The 22118-nt window shown below is 38.0% G+C and overlaps 1 pseudogene; it reads right to left on the bottom strand.

The window, feature by feature from the left end:
* Positions 1-2681: 2681 nt before the first annotated feature.
* On the bottom strand, positions 2682-4441 carry LOC123252348 (annotated as a pseudogene).
* Positions 4442-22118: the final 17677 nt, after the last annotated feature.

Below are 22118 nucleotides of genomic sequence, written 5' to 3' on the forward strand. Positions count from 1 at the left end.
GTCCAAATCAGATGCTTCCTAGCTACGTGACCCTGGGCAAGTCACTGAAACCCAGTTGACCAGCCCCGTTTGTCTGCCTTGGAACTTATACTTAGTATAGAGTCTAAGGCAGAAGGTAAAGGTTTGGGTTATTTTTAAGTATTTATTGGGTGCCAAGCACTGATCTAAATGCAGAGGGAGGGGGGAGTGAAAGAAGAGATAGAGAGTAGCATGCATGAGATACAGGCTTTGCCATAGTAACATTAATAGTAACTTGTATTTATAGAGAGCTTTACGATTAAACAATGTTTCCTTATATCTTTGATCCTCACAACCATGTAAAATGTGAAAGGCAAGCACTATGACTCCCATTTTAAAGAAGAGAAAACTGAGGTTCTGAAAAGCTGTGACTCACCAAAAGCCACATAGTAGAAACTGGATCCCAAGATTTTTGACTTCTTGATTTATGACCAATGTTCAACACTTTTCCATAGCAAAGTCTCTTGGAAAGTCTCTGACGGACAATATTAGCAAATGCTCCTTATTCCGTGTTATACCTTTATGCTGCTCTCTGCATGGTGCCTAAAAAGGCCTTGTATACGGGTAATCTTTCTCTAAGTGTTTGCTGGCTTAACTGACTTTATTAATTACACAATGCTAGTGCTTTTCTTTGAAGATTATCTCCAGTTGTCCTGTATATATCTTGTTCCTACATAATGTGGCTGTTATTAAGTCACTTCAGTCTTCCAACTCTTCCTGATCTCATTTGGGGTTTTCTTGGCACATATGCTGGAGTGGTTTGCAATTTCCTTCTCCAGCTCATTTTACAGATGAGGAAACGGAGGCAAAGAGGGTTAAGCGACTTGCCTACACAGTTAGCAAATGTCTGAGGCTGGATTTGAACTCTTGAAAGAAATTTTTTCTGACTTCAGATCCTATGCCCTGTGCACTGTGGCACCACCTAGATGCCATATTTGTACATAGTTGTTTGCATATTGTCACATACATTCACCATTAGACTGAGCTCTTTGAAAGCAAAGTCTTCTTCCTTTCTTTGCATCCCCAGCTAACACAGAGCCTGGCACATGGTAGGTACTTACTAAATGATTATTGATTGTCTGTCATCATGTTCAATTAAATTTCAAAGCATCATAGATCTGGGGCTGGAAAGGAGCCCAGAAGTCATCTAGTCCAACCTCCTTATTTTAGAGATGAAGAAACTGACACCCACAAGTCTGACTTCCTCTAGGTCACAAAAGTAGCGAATAATGGAGTCAGGAGTCAGACCCAGACTCACTTGGTTCAAATCTGTCTAAGAGTATTTACTGAGAGCCCACAATGCACTTAAGGGTGGTTATGTGGCAGAGGGATTAGAGCTCTGGGCTTGGAGGCAGAAAGATCTGATTTCAAATTTGACCTCGGACATTTTCTAGATGTGTGATCCTGGTCAAGTCACATAACTGCCTCACCTTCCTCATCAGAAAAATGAGCTGGGGAAGTTAATGGCAAAATGCTCCAGCATCTTTGCCAAGAAAACCCCAAATGGGGTCTCGAACTGTCAGACAGGAGCTAACACAATGCATTTAACCTTGGTCTGAGTGTGGAAGAATCAAGACAAGCAGAACCAGAGATCCTGACCCCAAGGCCTTTATAATCTCATTGGAGAAACAAGGACAACAAACATAACACTTCGGAGAAGAAATAAAACAGCATTCATTCCTTAGACGTTAAATGTTTAAAAGAAAACAAAAAACCTTTCAAGCCTGAGGTTCCTAACCTTCTATGGGTCAGGGCCCTCTCTAGCAGTCTGGTGAAGCCTATAGAGTCCTTTTCAGAATAATGTAAGATTTTGGGGGGGTGGGGCGAGTAGGAAACATTGTGTTGACAGCTCAGAGCTTTAAAAAAATTATATGCATATATATGTACATATATTATGTATATATGTATATAAAAGGCTGCTTCCCTGAGGGGCAGGGGGAGCTCTTTCTTGCAAGGGGGTTAGCCAGGGGCAGGAGGACTCAGGATCACCCCTCTCTTCTTAAAGGACTCCTTGCATATGTCCCCATACCCCCAGTTCCAACATAGTGGTCAAGGCAACCAGTCACAAAGAGGGCCAGGAGAGTGAGCATAGAGTACAGCTTCAGAACTCCCTCCCCCAATGGAGAAGCAGGGAGAAGAGCCATATTCCACCCTTCAAAGCCTTCCCACCCCCTGAAAACCCATTCCAGACCCTATACACGCTTCCTTCCTCCAAGCCCCGTTCCAATATCCATGCTAGGAGCTGTAAGTACAGTGAGATCCATGGTCCAGGGTGGGCAGCTGGGGGGTAGTGGTGTAGAAAATGGGGACTGTGAAGAGATCCTGGGAGGGGATTGAGGAAGAAGGAGGGTAGACACTGGCTCAGTCTGTTGGTCATTCCCTAGAGGCTCCCCCAGGGCTAATATCTCTCTAAGGTTGCAGAGTCCTAGCCTGGGACCCGCCCCCTCACTGCCGCCCCCCCCCATGCATTTTGCTTTAAAAAATGGGTGTGTGTGGGAGTAGAACTAGAGGGGGTGAAAAAAATAAGAGTCACAGAGGGGACTCTCCCTTCAACCCCTCCCTACCCCACAGGGACCCACTCCCAGCCCCCCAAAGGCTTTCCTAGGCCCCTGAGGGTACAGAGGATGGCCTGGCCTCCCCCCAGGGCTCAGCTGGAGTAGGAGTCAGAAGAGTACCCTGAGGAGGGGATCGAAGTCTTCCTTCTCATCTTCATCATCATCCTCTTTGTCATCATCATTCTCATCCTCATCCTTGCATTCATCCTCATTGCTAGACTCAGAAGAGTCACCCCCCTCATCTGAGGAGTCCCCATTTTCATCATCATTAACCTCTTCATCTTCTTCCTCTTTCTCCTCATCCTCATCATCATCCTTGGACCCTGACTTGGGCTGCATGGTGGGCTTAGACTTGGGGTTTGAGCCTTGAGGCTTAGTCATACACATGCTTTTGTTCTTTGTAAGCAGTACGGTCCAGGGGGGGACAGACTCTTGACCCAGAGTTCCAAGTGCACCTTGTATTGCCGTTGTTGCTCCTCTACCAGTTTCTTGTAATGTTCCTTCTGGCCCTGGGAAATCTGTTGCCACCAGCTGTCAATCTCCACCATTCTCTCAGGAGCAAGTGGTTCAGCTTCTTATTGGATAGCAGCTCCAGGGAGAACTTCTGGTAACCTCCATGGGAATGGGGGGGGACGGGGAAGGAGGCTTTTTGGGCTACCTCTGGAACTTCAGTCTTCTTGAAGGAATTGGCAGCTGCTAGGGAAGACCATCTCCCTCAGTTCTCTCTCTTATGGTCCTCAGCTGCCTTCTTAATTCACATGAGCTTCTCTTTCTTTTCCATGTTGTTCCAGGTTTCCTTCATAGCTTTCAGGGCTTTCACCAGGTCATTCTTAAAACATGCCAGGTAGTCTCAGATGACACTTTGCTGCCGGATCTCCTCTGTAGTCTTGGGTGGCTCAGGCAGCTTTCCTCAGTCCTCCCTCTCTGTGCTTGGCTTCCTCTCAGATTGTGCCTTCAAGGCTGCCTCTCTCTCCTTGTATTTGGCCGCCTTCTCCTCAGTCAGGTCATTCCACATGTGTATCAGGAGCCGGGTCAGCTAGCTCTCCCATAGCTCAGGCTGCTCTTCTTGCAGCTGGTGTTGCTTTTCCTCTGAGAAGATGAAGAAGGCTAAGTCGGGCTGCTTGGGCTTTTCAGATCCACCCTGCCTCTTCAAGGCAGGGCTGGTGAATTGCTTCCTATGGATGCCTAACATCTCCTCTCCCTGCTGTTCTTCCTCAGGCAGGCTCCCCAGAAAGCACAGAAGCTCAGTCTCATAATCTTTCTTTTTCTGGTCACACTTCTTGTGGTAGGCATCTTTTTCTCTCTGGGAAAGAAGCACCCACGGCTGACTACAAAGCACCATTCTTTCTGTGCCAGGGATGTCCTTCATGTTGGCCATGAGCTCCACCCAGTAGAGGGAGCAACTATTCGGAGGCGGCTTGGTGGGTTGTCCATCAAACTTGTCCTTGAGCTGCCTCTCGACCCTTGTGAGGGTGGACTTGGTGATGTCTTCCTTGCTGATGCTGAGCTCCAGCTGCTTCTGGATGTAGTCCCTCCCTATCTTCTCATACTCCTGCAGTTTTGTGCCTTTGTAAAGATTCTAGACATGTTCCTGAGCATCTAGAATTAGTTCTCTCCATGTACGGAATTTCCTCACCTTATTGGAGCTCTCCACCCATTTGAGTTTGCACATATCCCCAGAGAAGTCCTTCAATGCAATCTTCTCCCAGTCCATGTGTGACTATGTGGTTTTGAACTTGGGGCTGTCATTAGAAGGTAGGTTGTTCTTCAGGCATTCCAACAAGGTCAGTATCTTCGGGGAACCAGCGATCTTGGCCTTTGGGTATTGCCATCTCCAGGTCGGTGGGGTAGTCAGTTTCTCTGTTCATTGTCCACCTCTCCAGCTTCCACCTCTGACCTGTTGAGCCAGCCCAGGACTGAAAGGCTTTTCACCCTGTGGAGCCCCCGGGGAAGGCCTGGGGGAGGAGAGGGGTGGGAAGGGTAGAAAGGGGGAGAATGGGAGGTGACTGGGGCTGGTGCTGATGAGGGCTGGTTGAAAGCTAGCCAAAATTCTGTAGCACCCAACCCAGGTGTGGACTCCCCTGCCAGTCCCCGCAGAGAAATAGTCCTCTTACCCCCACCTCCAGTGCTCTACTTTTTTCTTCTAAGCAGCTGGGCGCTTGGCAGCTTCTCCATCCTCTAGCCAAGCTCCACTGCCCTGCAGTGGACTCCATTACTCCATCTGCTCTTTCCAGCACCTCTCTTCCCTATCCTGGGCTGGAGAAAAAGGGGGGAAGAGACAGAGGTGGATTTATTAGGGAATCTGCTTCTCTTTTCCCCTCACACCACCCCCTCCCTCCCTTCTCTTCTCTCCCTGGCTTCTCCAGAATAATGTTTTTTAAAGCATAAAATAAAATGCATAAAGTTACAGAAGAAATTAATTTTCATGAAAAATCATTATCAAAATAGTTTTTACAATAAGTTCATGGACCAGTCTAACGACTTCTGGTTTCTGTAATACAGCCCATATACATGGACTTGACCATACTGATTTTAGAAAAATGCCCAAGTGTTTCTCTTTTATATCCTCCTCTAATGTCTCTTCTTACACCGGAGGATACTTTAGGATCTCAAAAGGTATGCCAAACCTACTCAACTAGGTGAATATAGTGCTGAGCTTGGAGTCAGGCAGACTCATTTTCCTGAGTTCAAATTTGACTTCAGACACTTACTAGCTGTGTGACCCTAAGCAAGTCACTTAACCCTATTTGCTTCAGTTTCCTCATCTGTCAAATGAGTCATGAAGGAAATGGCAAACCACTCCAGTATCTTTACCAAGAAGACCACAAATGGAGTCATTAAGACTGGAACATGACTAAAAATAACTGAACAACAACTCAATCATGGTCTGGCTAATCAATAGACAAAAACTCTCTGAACCCAAGAACCAGCATCAACACACTGTTGGGAGAGGTTCCTTACTGTGTTGGCTTCAGGGTGATTATTGTTTAGTGATATGGTTCCTCATGCAAGTTGTCTAATTATGTATGCAGAGCTATGTTCTGCATCACTAGGAGAAGACCCTAACAGAGGAAATAAGCAGATCCTTTAAACTTTGGCTTCCTTCACTGCCCCCAACTCAATTCAACAAATATTAAATATCTATTTTGTGCAAAGAAGATTAAGAATCATTTAACAAGTATTCATAAAGGATTTATCAAGTGCTAAACACTGTGGACACAAAGAAAAAGCAGAGAACTGCCCCACCCTCAAGGAGGTGTGATAATGAGATTAAATCTACCTTGCCCATTCTAAAATCTAATCTAAACAACTCCATTTAACTCTCAAGTAAGGTCTGTGACCCATGTCTGCAAGAATGGGTGACAAATAAGAATTGACTGACAGCTCCCTAGGCAGTCCTAAGAAAAACTTCTGTTGTGATTGGATGTAAACTAAGAGGAAGGCACAGGAAGAGATGAAAGAAATGGCCTGGATAAATTGAAAGAACTTCCAGAGCTTTCTCTCTTGGCTCTTGGCTGCTTGCTTCTTCTTGTGGTAGGTGTCTTGGACCTGGAGGAGCTCCAACTGCTGGCTGAAACCATGGACTAGGTGAGACTGCTATTAATCTCTCCCTTGGAATTACACGTGGTGAGTGTAAAGACTAAATCTTCCTGGACCTCTCTAAAGGAACTCCCCTTCCAAAAGAGATTCTGTGACTGAAGCTTCTGCTTCATTCATCTCCAACCCTCTGGCCTTGGGCTCAAGGCTAAGCCTCCTCCAACTGAGAATTAATTAGATCTGCCTGGATTAAACTAGGGGGCCAAAGCAAATTACTTAGTGTGTTAGACTACTTATCCTATCCTATCCTCTCTCTGATTTTCTTATTTTAACTTCCTCTTCTTATTTGTAAATAAACTTCCACAAAAGTCATTTTGACTTGAGGTTATTCTTTAATTGGGGATTGACAATTATTCAATTCCCTGGAGATGACCAAAAGTTTTAATATTCACCCAACCAAAACACCTTTATACCCCTTACAGAGGTTACCAGCTAAAGGAGAAAAAAATGTACATAAGTAGAAATATACAAGTTACTACATATAGAGTAGATAGAGGTGGCATAGTATATAGAAGGCTGTCTTTGAAATGGGGAAAACCTGTATTTAAGGTCTTTCTATGACATATAATAGCTATGTCACCATGATCAAGATTAATCTCTCCAAGTCCCAGCCATTTTCCTAAACTAGGATATTGGAGAATTATCTATTTGTATCAGTGGAGGGAATTTCTATACTGAGATTTCCTACATGATGACATCACAGGTCCAGACCCCACTAACACCCACATGCCCTGGTGGAATAGGAAGGAGAGTCACTGTATTAGGCCCTAGAATCAAAGATAAAACTATCCCAATTTCTATTCTGGAGGTGTAGACATTCTATTAAGGATAGGGAGGATACAATGTGGATGTAATTGAGTATAACATGAAATAGAAAATGATGGAAGCCAAGTGGAGATCCTTGCAAGGTGCTCCAGAACACATCCAGGAGAGCAAGAATTCTTTGAGCTAGGGAATCAGGACCAATTGTTATCTGGATAGTGTTAGAAATCAATTAGTCCTAGAACCTTAGAGCTGGAAGGAACCGATCTGCACCAAAACAGATAGCACCCCCTCCTCCACCCTACCCCATCCCTGATGAGCATTAGGCACTTTATAAATACTTGTTGCCTGATTTTCGTCTTGAAGAAATTTGGACTATAATAGCATTTGCTGTCTTGGTTCTTTCCCTACAATGAGAATAAAAGCAAATTCCTCTGAAAAGATAATACATATATATATATATATATATATATATATATATATATACATATAAGAGAGGCCAGTTGAATTTATGATGCATATGTTCAATACCAAGATATATTGTAAATTTATGCCTTAACAGAAGAAACAAAATTAGAAATTTATTGCCAGGTACCCTCATTTTTAAATAATATTTTACTTTTCCATCATTCACATTAAAAAGTAATTCTAAATCTTCATTTTTTTTGAGGTTGAGCCAAATTCTCAGCCCCCCTCTCCTTCCTCTCTTCTCTCCCCGACATGACCAGTGATCTGACATCATGTGTAATAGTATAAAGCATCATATATATTAGCCATTTAATGAAAGATAATTTGAACAAAGAAAAGAAAAGTGAAACAATAAATTGATATATAGTATGTTTGGTCTATATTCAAATTCCACCAGTTTTTTCTCTGGGGGTGGATGGTATTTTTCACCATATATTCTTGATGATTTTCTTGGAACACTGCATTGCTAAGAATTGCCAAGTTATTCATAAATGTTCATCTTGTAATGTTGGGGTCACTATGTACAATTTTCTCCTTGTTCTACTCATTTCATTTTGCATCAGTTCATATAGGTCTTTTCAGGTTTTTCTTTAATCATCCTCATCATTTCTTAAAACAGTCTTATTCCATTATAAACATATACCACGATTTGTTCAGTCATTCCCTAATTAATGCACATCCCTCCAGTTTGCAATTATTTGCAGTCATAAAAGAGCTGCTATAAATATTTTTGTATAAGTAATTTCCCGTTTTTAAAATCTTCTTGAGATACAGAGATACACTCACTCCTGGGAGACAAAGTGATGTCCCCAGGTGACACTAACTAGCTTCCTAAAAGAAAAATGAGGGGGTGGGAAATTAGGGCCTTCTCTCCATTCTTATCCTCAAATTTGCCTCCTGGATGCTAGCTTCCTTCAAAGTGTAGCTCAAATTTTCTCCAAAAAATGTTTTCTGTGTACTTCTCTCTCTTGAAGTTACTTCATATTGGTTTTTTCATATGCTTTGCATATGCTTAATTATATATCTGTTGTATGGTCCCTTCCCTTGCTCCACTCAGTAAGATGTGGGCCCTGTAAAAGCAGGGACTGTTTCCTTTTTAACTTTGTATTGCCCTTACAGAATACAGGATTTTCCTTGCACACAGTAGGCATTTGATAAATGGTTGTTTGATCAAAATTCCGAACTATCTCACTCAGTAGCTAATAATTATAAGAAGATACTAATGATAAAAGTAGCTAGCATATTTCTAGGGCTTTAAAGTTTGCAAAAATTTTGGAGATGCTATCTCATTTGCATATATGTTAAACATTAAAGAGCCTATTATACTCAGTGACAGATATAACAGTTATCTGAACAGTCTCATATAGTGTCAGATCATTGGGTTTGTAATGAGAGGACTGAGGTTTGAAACCCAACTTGTGTGATTTCAGTAAGTGATTTCATCATCCTTGGACCTCAGTTTCACCACCTGTAAGATGAGAAAGAGGCTGGACTCAGTGACCTCTAAGGTCCTTTCCAGTTATAAATCCTACAATTTGCCATATTTTTGTCCTTAAATAGAGGTGTGAAAATAATCTGAAGTGACCATCAGTCTGGAGAATTCCTTCTTTGGATCTTATATGGGAATCTATCCTAATTCAGTGGGGGCATTTCCTCTCACCTTTGGATTTTAACTTTCTCACTATAGTTTACACACTCTGCTGACTTCATTGTAGTTCCAGCCCATTTTATACAGCATGAGTGACATAAATGATAGAGCACTGGACTTAGATTTGGGAAGACTTGAGTTCAAATCCTGCCTCAGAAACTTACAAGCTGTGTGATCCTGGCCATTTAAATCACTAAATCCTTCTCTATCTCATTTTCCTCATCTGTAAAATGAGATTAGTAATAACATCTACCTCAAAGGGCTGTCATGAGGATTTGCTGACATAACATGTATGAAATGATCTGTAAACCTGGAAGTGCTATATAAAGACTAGTTATTGCTATTGCTATCTTGAGAGAAACTGCAGCACGAGAAAAGGAAGAACTCTCGAAGATCACCTAACCTAATGTTCTCATGCATAAATGGAGAAACAGAAACCTGGAAAGAAGAAATGGGGGACATTTCCAAAGTCACGGAGTTCAAGTGGCAGAGTCCATTCTGGACATTATACTTAAAAAGCATCAGTAAAAAGAGCAGCCAGAGATAGGAAGCAGGAGAGTGACAGGTACTACATTGATGCCATACAAAGATAGTTAAAGAGTCCAGGGATGTTGAGTCTGGAGAAGAAAAGATTTAATGGGATCATAAAAGCTGTCTTTGGATCTTTGAAGAACAGCCATAGGAAGGAGGGAGGGATTAGGCTTGTTCTACCTGGCTCCACAGGGCAGAACTAGGAGTAGTGGGCACTAACAGAAAAAAAGGAAAAATTTAGCTTTGATATAAGGAATGCTTCTAGTAAGCCAGAAAGGAGAATGGGCTGCTTCAGAACTTTAATACGTTCTCTATCACCAGAGAGGTCTTTAAGCAGAGGTTGGGTGACCATTTGTCAGGAACATTGTACAGGTTATCTGCCTGGTATGGGGTAGATTAATGGGCCACTGAAGTCTCTTCTAGCACTTATCCACGGTTCAGTTCCGTGACTCAGGGCTCTTTCCAGCTCCACCACATGACTGCTCAACAAATTTACTCTTTGGATTTGCCTACTCATACTGATTCAAGAACCAAACTGCACCCCACCCAAGTGCGATCTCCCAGGGGAGGAATGTACTCAAGTTTTCTAAATATTTAAAAGATGGATTTTCAAAAGGATTCAGATTTCTCTTGGGGGCTACTTCTCTGTTGTTGTTTTTGTTTTGAAATAGGATTTCCTAGTGATTTTGCAACAAACAATGTGAATTAAATTAAACAAAGTATTCCCTACTAAACCAGGCAACAAGACAGAGGTTGGTTACCTGACAACTGAGCTAGAGTCAGGTTGGATAGGAAGCAGAACCTTGGCAACCAAAGGCCTGTTCTTCCCCTCCTGCAGCCCCACCCCAAGGCCTGTCTCTGCCTCTCTACCTAGTCTCTCTGTCTTTCTGTCTCTCTCTCTCTCTGTCTCTATCTCTATCTCTCTCTCTGTGTCTCTATCTCTGTCTCTCTCCAGTAGAATGGAAGTTCCCTGAGAAGCTTTATTCAATGACTCACTTTTGGCTTTCTATCTCCAGTTTATAGGGGACAATGCATGACACAGAGTAGGTGTTTAATTAATGCTCACTGAATTAAACTGAATTTGAATTGAACTTTCTGCTCTCCAGTGTTTCAGTTGCTGATTTCCTATCATGAGTTCAGTTCCTTCAGCCTAGGAATGGAACTTTTGTGAGGTTCTACAGAAGCAGAGCAGGAGGAAGGTTCTTTCATTTTTCTACACCAGGAGAAAAAGTAGGAAAAAACCACTGGATCTGAAGTCATAAAGATCTGGGTTTGAATCCTGCCTGATATTTACAGCAGTTGAACATGGACCAGGCTACCATCTCCCTGAGGTTTAGTTTCCTTATCTATCAAATAGGATAACAATGCCTGGAATATCTACTTCATAGAATCATGAAGAACCACTCTTTTTTTTTTAACTTGAAGTCATGCTCAGTTTTATTAAGGAGATGGCAATGGGTTTAAGGCTTGGCAGAACATAACAGACTTATGATGTCTCCCTAAAAGATGCTGCATTGTCTATCAGTATCTATATTATTTCATTAATGATGTTTTAAATAGAGAATAATTTTCCACCTGGACAGAGAGCACTCTGGTACTCTCACTGTATACTTGGGCCAATTTTATATATCTGTAGTATATGAATAAACCAGGAGTGTACAAAAAGCTAAAAGCCTTGTGCTCATCCATAAAAGTGACATAAATGGCACAGTATTTTCAGTCTCTTGTTCAAAAGTTTTGGAATCAATATATTGCTCTTTGTACTTTTGAGAGGCAGCTAGGTGGCACATTGGATAGAGCACTGGGCTTGGAATCAGGAAGATTCACCTTCATGAGTTCAAATCTGATCTCAGACATTTACTAGCTATGTGATCCTGGTCAAGTCACTTATCCTGTTTGTCTCAGTTTCCTCATATGGAAAATGAGATAGAGAAGGAAGTAACAAACCATTACAGCATCTTTCCCAAGAAAAACCTCAGTGGAATCACAAAGAGTTGGACACAACTGAAACAAAGAACAAGACACTACAGAAACATTTTTGGCACATTCATTTTGGTTTTCAGCCTATTTGTCATTTTTTCTTGTCTTTTTAATTGTTTTCTAGTCAGACAAGTCATGGATGCTTTGTATAAAGTATATAAACAAGGTATTGGTCTATATTTGGAAATTTTGCTAATAAGTATGTAGAATCTTCCTTTATGAGACTCAGGCTTACATCTAAGACAAAAATGGTAAAGGCCTTTCTCTTGTAATTCATATATAACCTGAAGCATTTAAGACAATCATTATAGATCTGGGACTACCTGATGTCTTCCAGTTTTGCAAAGAAGTTAAAGTTTCAACCACTTCTTCTGATGTCCTATTGTTCACTATATTAATAATGGGAAAACTTCTTATTTCAAGTTGCATTTTCTTTGTGTTAGGCTTCCTGCTACCATATAGATGACCAGAAAGTTTCCATAACCTCCTTCTTTGAGGGAGGAGGGCAGCATCTCTCTCCCTCCTCCAATTTCTTTCTTTGCTGAAAAGAGTTTAAATAAGGTAAAGAAGATTATTCTGTTCCCTTGTTGTTGTTATTGTTCATTTGTTTCAGTCATGTCTGACTCTTCATGACCCCATTTGGAGTTTTCTTGGCAGAGATATTGGAGTGTTGGTCATTTCCTTCTTTAGCTCATTTTATGGATGAAGAACCAAAGCAAACAAGGTTAAGTGACTTGCCCAAAGAGCACTACAGAATAAATGTTTTTCAATTATGGTGCTAGAGAAGACTTTTGAGAGTCCCTTGGATCACAAGGAGATCAAATCAGCCAATACTTAAAGAAATGAACTCAGACTACTCACTGGAGGGTCAAATACTAAAGCTTAAATACTTTGGTTACATGTTGGAAGCCTGGACTCACTAGAAAAGACCCTGATGTTGGAAAAGATTGAATGCAAATGGACAAGTGGACAGCAGAGGGGGAAATAGATAGATAGTGGTACGGATGCAATAAACGTGAGCTTGAACAGACTTTGGGAGATAGTGGAGGATAAAAGCTTACTATAGCCTGTGGGCTTACGAAGAGTCGAACACACCTGAACAATCTGAGGTTTATAGTATATTTTTCTTTCCTGAATTATGTTATAATGTTTCTTAGCTCATCCTGGATATTAATGTAATATCAATATCCAACTGGTCTTCAAAAATATTCTCAAGTTGTTTCTGTCATGGTCATTTTGTGCACCTGTCACTAAAAGTATTTCATGATGATTCCATCTTTTCTCCTAATAATAATAGCTAAAATTTATATAGTGCTTACTATGTGTCAGATACCATGCTAAGTGCTTTTGTTTTTTTCTCATTTAATCCTCACAACAACTCTATGACATAGATGCTATTTTTATCCCCATTTAGTAGACGAGGAAACTGATACAAGCAGAGATTAAGTGACTTGGCTAGGGTTCCACAATGAGTGTCTGAGGCTAAATCTGAACTCATATCTCCCTGAATTCAGGTCTAACTGTCTCCTCACTGTGCCACCTTAGCTGCTCCTAAGTAGCTGGTGTATATACTGCAATGGGAAAGTATGGGAAGACTGTGGGAAATATTTTTATTCTTTGTGTTAACTAATGTGGAAGGATGAATTTATTCCTGGCAGTTATAACACATGTCAAATTTTAAAATTTTTGTTCAAAAATTCCAATTAAAATTGTTTTAAAATTCTGTTTTGATATCTGCTTACTGAATTCATGCCAACAGACTCAAAAAGAATTTCTTTTTTAAGTTCCAGTTTCAGTATGCCCATCTCTTCTATAAAGGGACTTAGTCATACAACCTCCGCGTCATCTCTGATTCCTCTCACTCACTCTCCAGCTCCAATTCATCGCCCAGTCTTGTGATTTCTACCTTCGTAAGTGCTATATACATTTTTTTCTCTTCACACTCACATCAACAAGCCTAGTCCAGGCTTTCATCCCCAACTGCCTCAATAATTGCAATAGCCCATTAACTCCTCTCTCTCTGCCTCAAGTATCTTCTCGCTTCAATCCATCCTCCACTCAGCTGCCAAGGTGATCTTTGTAAATCTTAGGTTTGACCATAACACCTGCTCCCTCCAGCTCACGGAGCTCCAGTGGCTCTCTAATACCAAACAAATAAACTCCTCTTCATGGTCTGCCTTCTTCCTACCTTTCCTGTCTTTCTATACTTTTCTACCCTCTGTGCCCTCCTTGGCCCAACTATACTGAGCGGCTTGATGAACCCATATGTCACTCAATCTCCTGTCTTCATGCCTCTCTGTATGTGCCTCTTGCCAGGAAAACTGTACCTGTTCACTCCTCCTTCTTAACATTCCTGAGAAACTCAGCTCAAATCTTACTTTCTGCAGATAGATTTTCCTGGTTCCCACCCTACTTCCCCCTGTCTCTCTGAGATTATCTTTCATCTTCTCTGTATATATCTTGTATATATTGGGGAACATTAATATTAATCTGAACCCCTTTTGGCAACCCCTTCCCTAATTTTTTATTTTAAAGCAAAAAATCTTTTGTCTGGACCTTTGAACTGTGACTTTCTGAGACCATGAGGGAAATCCTCCCTCCTTTTGTCTACTATGCTAGGAGATGCTGTACCTGGACAGTGGGGTCATTCTAAAACCCATGTAGTTACTTCTGTACTAGCAGCAATGCAATGACCCAGGACAATTCTGAGGGATTTATGGAAAAGAACACTACCCACTTTCAGAGGAAGAACTGCAGGAGTGGAAACACAGAAGAAAAGCAATTGCTTGAACACATGAGTTGAGGCGGACTTGATTGGGGATGTAGACTCGAAACTACCACACCAATGCAACTATCAACAATTTGGAAATAGGTCTTGATCAATGACACACGTTAAAACTAGTGGAAATGCGCATCAGCCATGGGGGGGGGGGGATTCAGGGGCGGGGTGAAGGGGAAAGAGCATGAATTATGTAACCATTTTAACTTTTCTAAAAAATAAATATTAATAAATGTTTTAAAAAATAAAAAAATAAAACCCACGTAGTTACTCCTGGCATCCAGAAAACTCACCTCTTGTCCAAACTGAGGTCACAGTTGGCCAATTAAAGGAGCTCAGGAAAAGAATATCACAAATAATGCATTTATTCCTGGTAGCTATAACACCTATCAAATTTTAAAAATTTTATTCAAAAATTCACATTTCAAAAAATTGTTTAAAAATTTAGGGATAGGAAATAGCACTCTTCCCTTGGAATCATTGGCTGAGGAGGAGCCTGGTATGGCTCTGGGCTAGTGCAGCCCACAGGTGGAAGAGATGACTGAGAGAGCTAGCCAATCACATATGGCTCATCCTTTTTCTTTTTCTGGACCACTTTTTATCATTTAATAATTTTAAAATTAAAATACTGCCTCCAGAGAATTTTCAATGTATCTAGTTTTTTATGTCTTGTCCTTTCCATTAGGCAGTGAGACTTCTTTTTGTCTTCCTTTGTATTGCCAGGATTTAGTATAGTGCCTGGTACAGAGTAAACAAATAATAAATATTTATTGACTGACTGATAGCTTCATAGAGAAATAGCACATAGCAAAGTTCAGATACACTGATTCCTGTGCCTTAAATGGATGATACACAAGGAAAGATAATTTAAGTAGAAGATATATTTGTTGAATGGCAGTAATGGACAGGATAAAGAGGAGTCCTAGGACCAAGTCTCTAATCCTATAGAGTTCACAACTGATAGTGGGATCTTCATTTGCTTCTAAGGACATAGAGAGTGAAGATTGCCCTTACAGTCTAGAGAAGATGGCTCACAAGTGCAAAGCTGAGCAGGTTGGCACAGGCAGTGTCAGCACAGAAGATAACAGAAGGAAAATAAAAACCTGAAAGTATCAGAATGGGCAAAGAACTAATAAAGATATCTCTTTTCACAGATGATAAGATAAGTACAGAAAATCCTAGAGATTCAACTCAAATTAATTGAAACTATCAATAATTTTACAAAGAAGCAGAATATAAAATAAATCCAAGTAAATCATCAGCATTTCTATATATAACTAATAATTTACTACAAGAAGAAATAATTAGAGATAACTCATTTAAATTTACCACAGAAAGAATAATATACTTAGGAGTATATCTTCCAAAGGAAATCTAGAAACTATATAAATATAATTATAAAATACTTTTATACAAATAAATTCAGATATAAATAATTGGAGAAATATTAATTGTTCACAAGTGAGCAGAGTTGATATAATTAAAATCACAATCTAAACAAATTTATTCAATGCCATACTAATTAAATTAACAAAAAATTATTTTATTGAACTAAAAAAAATAACAAAATTCATTTGGAAAAACATGTTCAAGAATATCAAAGGAAATAATTATAAAAAATGTTAAGGAAGGAGGGCTAGCAGTAGCAGACTTTGAACTATATTATAAAGCAGTAATTATCAAAACTATCTAGTACTGGCTAAGAAATAGAAAAGAAGATCAGTGGAACAGAAGAGGCATACAACAAATAGTCATTAAAGATCATAGTAACCTTGTGTTCCACAAAGGTAAAATTCCATTGTAAAGCAGTTTGGCACAAACTACAAGCAGACCAATGTCTCACACCATTTACCAAGGTACGATCAAAATGGATACATGACCTAGGTAAAAAAGGGGATATTATAAAAAAAAATTAGAAGGACAGAGAACATATTACCTATCAGATTTATGGATGGAAGAATAATTTATGAATAAACAAGAATAAAAAGCATTGTAAAATATAAAATGGATAAATTCAAATATATTAAATTGATATGTTTTTGTAGAAATAAAACTAATATAGCCATGATTAGAAGGGAAGCAATAAGTGGGGGAAAATCTGTGAACCATTTCTCAGATAGAGGTCTAATATCTAAAATACTCATGATGAAAAAGTCTATACACTGCCAAAGCAGGAACAGATGAGGTCCAAATGCAATAGAAACATACCATTCTTCCCTTTATTTCCTCCATGACTTTTTCCTCAGTGTAAGTAATTTGAATCTTGTTTCACAACATGACAAACAAGGAAATAAGTATTATATGACAACACATGTTCAACCTTTATCATATTACCTGCTTTCTTGAGGAGTGGAGAGAGGTGGAAGAGAGGAGGAAAAAAGAATGAGATATGGATTTTTGGACATAGCTAATACAAGAATCTGTTTCACTTGGATAAGCATATTTGTTATAATTTACTACATATTTATAACCAACCATATGTATGATATTACTGTTAATGTTACATATTATATTAATTTTAAAATGAAAATAAACAGTAATAAAAAATAGAAATAGTTCTTATATAGTTCTCTGAAAAACTGCTATCAAGGATCTCTCCCCACTTCTGAAAGATTTACTCCCTTAACTATTCTGCTTTAATTCCTCATCTTGATCTGTTTATTGTCTGATCGTCCTGCTGGGATCAATCAATCAATCAACAAACAATTATTAAACAGCTATTATGTAACAGGCACTGTACCAACTGCTAGAATATGGACTATGCTGGGACTGTGGACTATTTTTTTCCTCTGTCTTTGGCTTTGACTAATCTTGAATAGCCTAGTCTTCTTGACTTTGATTGCCTATCCTCTCATTTTATATTGTTACTAATGAATCAGGCCCTGGGCCCTGAGGGAGTCTGATTCTCATCCAGGACTCCTGACTCCTGACTGGATGGCAAAGGTCAGCCCTCTGCTACAGTGTCCAGGGCTCTGCATATATCATTCTCCCATGCCTTAGAAATATATCATCATTTCCAAAGTGAAGACAATTACAAAGGACTCATGATGGAAAATACTATCCACCTCCAGAGATGAACTGATAGACTCTGAATGCAGATCAAAGCATACATTTCATTTATGTGCATCTGTGTTTTTCTTTATTTGTGTCCTCGTCCACAACATGATTAATGTGGAAATATTTTTTGCATGATATCACATGTACAACCTAGATCAAATTGCTTGCTATAATGGAGAAAAGGAAGGAAAGAATTTGGTACTCAAAATTTTGGAAAATGAAATTCAAAATTATTACATGTAATTATAAGGGATAAAACATTATATTAAGGTTTTGATTTTTGATTTTTATTTAATGTATTATAATTGTTTTTATTATATTATATAGTATATTATACTATTATAATTATTATATATGATATCATATCTAATAATATATTATTATTAACTTAATACTTATTTGTTATTATATATTATTGTAATCATAATTAAATAAATTTTAAAATAAATTAATTTAATTAAAAAAACTTTAATTATTAAAGAAATATAACATTATTGTATCCTATTTCTAGAATNTTAAAATTAAAATACTGCCTCCAGAGAATTTTCAATGTATCTAGTTTTTTATGTCTTGTCCTTTCCATTAGGCAGTGAGACTTCTTTTTGTCTTCCTTTGTATTGCCAGGATTTAGTATAGTGCCTGGTACAGAGTAAACAAATAATAAATATTTATTGACTGACTGATAGCTTCATAGAGAAATAGCACATAGCAAAGTTCAGATACACTGATTCCTGTGCCTTAAATGGATGATACACAAGGAAAGATAATTTAAGTAGAAGATATATTTGTTGAATGGCAGTAATGGACAGGATAAAGAGGAGTCCTAGGACCAAGTCTCTAATCCTATAGAGTTCACAACTGATAGTGGGATCTTCATTTGCTTCTAAGGACATAGAGAGTGAAGATTGCCCTTACAGTCTAGAGAAGATGGCTCACAAGTGCAAAGCTGAGCAGGTTGGCACAGGCAGTGTCAGCACAGAAGATAACAGAAGGAAAATAAAAACCTGAAAGTATCAGAATGGGCAAAGAACTAATAAAGATATCTCTTTTCACAGATGATAAGATAAGTACAGAAAATCCTAGAGATTCAACTCAAATTAATTGAAACTATCAATAATTTTACAAAGAAGCAGAATATAAAATAAATCCAAGTAAATCATCAGCATTTCTATATATAACTAATAATTTACTACAAGAAGAAATAATTAGAGATAACTCATTTAAATTTACCACAGAAAGAATAATATACTTAGGAGTATATCTTCCAAAGGAAATCTAGAAACTATATAAATATAATTATAAAATACTTTTATACAAATAAATTCAGATATAAATAATTGGAGAAATATTAATTGTTCACAAGTGAGCAGAGTTGATATAATTAAAATCACAATCTAAACAAATTTATTCAATGCCATACTAATTAAATTAACAAAAAATTATTTTATTGAACTAAAAAAAATAACAAAATTCATTTGGAAAAACATGTTCAAGAATATCAAAGGAAATAATTATAAAAAATGTTAAGGAAGGAGGGCTAGCAGTAGCAGACTTTGAACTATATTATAAAGCAGTAATTATCAAAACTATCTAGTACTGGCTAAGAAATAGAAAAGAAGATCAGTGGAACAGAAGAGGCATACAACAAATAGTCATTAAAGATCATAGTAACCTTGTGTTCCACAAAGGTAAAATTCCATTGTAAAGCAGTTTGGCACAAACTACAAGCAGACCAATGTCTCACACCATTTACCAAGGTACGATCAAAATGGATACATGACCTAGGTAAAAAAGGGGATATTATAAAAAAAAATTAGAAGGACAGAGAACATATTACCTATCAGATTTATGGATGGAAGAATAATTTATGAATAAACAAGAATAAAAAGCATTGTAAAATATAAAATGGATAAATTCAAATATATTAAATTGATATGTTTTTGTAGAAATAAAACTAATATAGCCATGATTAGAAGGGAAGCAATAAGTGGGGGAAAATCTGTGAACCATTTCTCAGATAGAGGTCTAATATCTAAAATACTCATGATGAAAAAGTCTATACACTGCCAAAGCAGGAACAGATGAGGTCCAAATGCAATAGAAACATACCATTCTTCCCTTTATTTCCTCCATGACTTTTTCCTCAGTGTAAGTAATTTGAATCTTGTTTCACAACATGACAAACAAGGAAATAAGTATTATATGACAACACATGTTCAACCTTTATCATATTACCTGCTTTCTTGAGGAGTGGAGAGAGGTGGAAGAGAGGAGGAAAAAAGAATGAGATATGGATTTTTGGACATAGCTAATACAAGAATCTGTTTCACTTGGATAAGCATATTTGTTATAATTTACTACATATTTATAACCAACCATATGTATGATATTACTGTTAATGTTACATATTATATTAATTTTAAAATGAAAATAAACAGTAATAAAAAATAGAAATAGTTCTTATATAGTTCTCTGAAAAACTGCTATCAAGGATCTCTCCCCACTTCTGAAAGATTTACTCCCTTAACTATTCTGCTTTAATTCCTCATCTTGATCTGTTTATTGTCTGATCGTCCTGCTGGGATCAATCAATCAATCAACAAACAATTATTAAACAGCTATTATGTAACAGGCACTGTACCAACTGCTAGAATATGGACTATGCTGGGACTGTGGACTATTTTTTTCCTCTGTCTTTGGCTTTGACTAATCTTGAATAGCCTAGTCTTCTTGACTTTGATTGCCTATCCTCTCATTTTATATTGTTACTAATGAATCAGGCCCTGGGCCCTGAGGGAGTCTGATTCTCATCCAGGACTCCTGACTCCTGACTGGATGGCAAAGGTCAGCCCTCTGCTACAGTGTCCAGGGCTCTGCATATATCATTCTCCCATGCCTTAGAAATATATCATCATTTCCAAAGTGAAGACAATTACAAAGGACTCATGATGGAAAATACTATCCACCTCCAGAGATGAACTGATAGACTCTGAATGCAGATCAAAGCATACATTTCATTTATGTGCATCTGTGTTTTTCTTTATTTGTGTCCTCGTCCACAACATGATTAATGTGGAAATATTTTTTGCATGATATCACATGTACAACCTAGATCAAATTGCTTGCTATAATGGAGAAAAGGAAGGAAAGAATTTGGTACTCAAAATTTTGGAAAATGAAATTCAAAATTATTACATGTAATTATAAGGGATAAAACATTATATTAAGGTTTTGATTTTTGATTTTTATTTAATGTATTATAATTGTTTTTATTATATTATATAGTATATTATACTATTATAATTATTATATATGATATCATATCTAATAATATATTATTATTAACTTAATACTTATTTGTTATTATATATTATTGTAATCATAATTAAATAAATTTTAAAATAAATTAATTTAATTAAAAAAACTTTAATTATTAAAGAAATATAACATTATTGTATCCTATTTCTAGAATTGGAAGGGACCGGAATGTCATTTAGCCCAATCTCTCCATTTTTCAAATGATGAAAAAGAAACCTAAAGAAATTACATCCCAAAGCTACATGTACATATCAAAATGTACCTGTCCTCTGTCTCATTCTTCCAAATACCCATCATCTTCTTTCACTTTTTCCAGCCCTTTTTGAGGGTCTGCCATCATGATCCACTTCAGCATTGCCTTTATTGAATGGGATGATTCTATTAATTTTTAGTTAGCAAGACAAGCTAGAATATGTTTGGGGTAGGAGTGACAAGGAGAACAAATCATCTTACAAGCAGAAAGGGACTTTCAGGGTCCTTCATATCACATACCTGTGGGTTGGACAAGCCCTCAATTCTATAGCACACTAATCTGCCCTCTAATATCCTGACATCGTAAATGCGACCCCTTAAACAGGAAAGCTGGATTGAAATCCTCCCTGTAACACACAATGGATCTGTGACACTGGGTCAAGTCACTTTAAGTTCTAGTGAAAAAGACTTGAGTATGAATATTGCTTCAGAAATTTACTAGCAATATGAGTCTTGGCAAGTCACTTAACTTCTATGTGCCTCAATTTTCTCATCTATAAAATGAGGGGATTGCACTCAGTGGCCTATAAGAGCCCTTCTAGCTCTAACTCTATGAAGTTGAAGAATACTTAAATATCGACATTATCTGAAGGCATTTCCTCACTAGGAATTCCCTATATTCTCTAAATTAATGACATGACCAGTCCACACTTTCACATCCCTCTCATTAAAAGTGTCTAATTTTATGCCAGAAAAAGATCTTCTTCAGATTGAAAGGTACTTTGCTTCATTCAATTTCATCTTCTTTAAATCCTCTAAATCTAAGTCCTCTAAATCCAGCAGAAACCTCAAGCCAGAGTGCTGACAAATTTTAAAATGATGGCAAGAAAGGGTGTTGACATGTTTCAATCTGCAGTTCATGTTTTCCTGTGGCTGGTTTCTAATACTGAGATGAATGCTGCAATCACTCTTTATTACTCTGCGATGTCTCAGAATGTCAGTTGTAAAAGAACAAATTTAAAATGGAATGTTTAAAGCATAAGTTTGGAGACATTGGGCTAAACAAGTATCATTGTATTGTTTAATTCAAATATCTGTCTATCCAGGTAGGTGAGATGCAAAGTGGTCATCAGAGAGATGATATTTTCACAAAGAAATAAAAATTAATATTATGATGTAGGTTTCTTGAAAAATAGATTTTCATCAATATGTT

The sequence above is a fragment of the Gracilinanus agilis genome, chromosome 6 (genome assembly GCF_016433145.1).
Source record: "Gracilinanus agilis isolate LMUSP501 chromosome 6, AgileGrace, whole genome shotgun sequence".
In the NCBI taxonomy this organism is placed as follows: Eukaryota; Metazoa; Chordata; class Mammalia; order Didelphimorphia; family Didelphidae; genus Gracilinanus; species Gracilinanus agilis.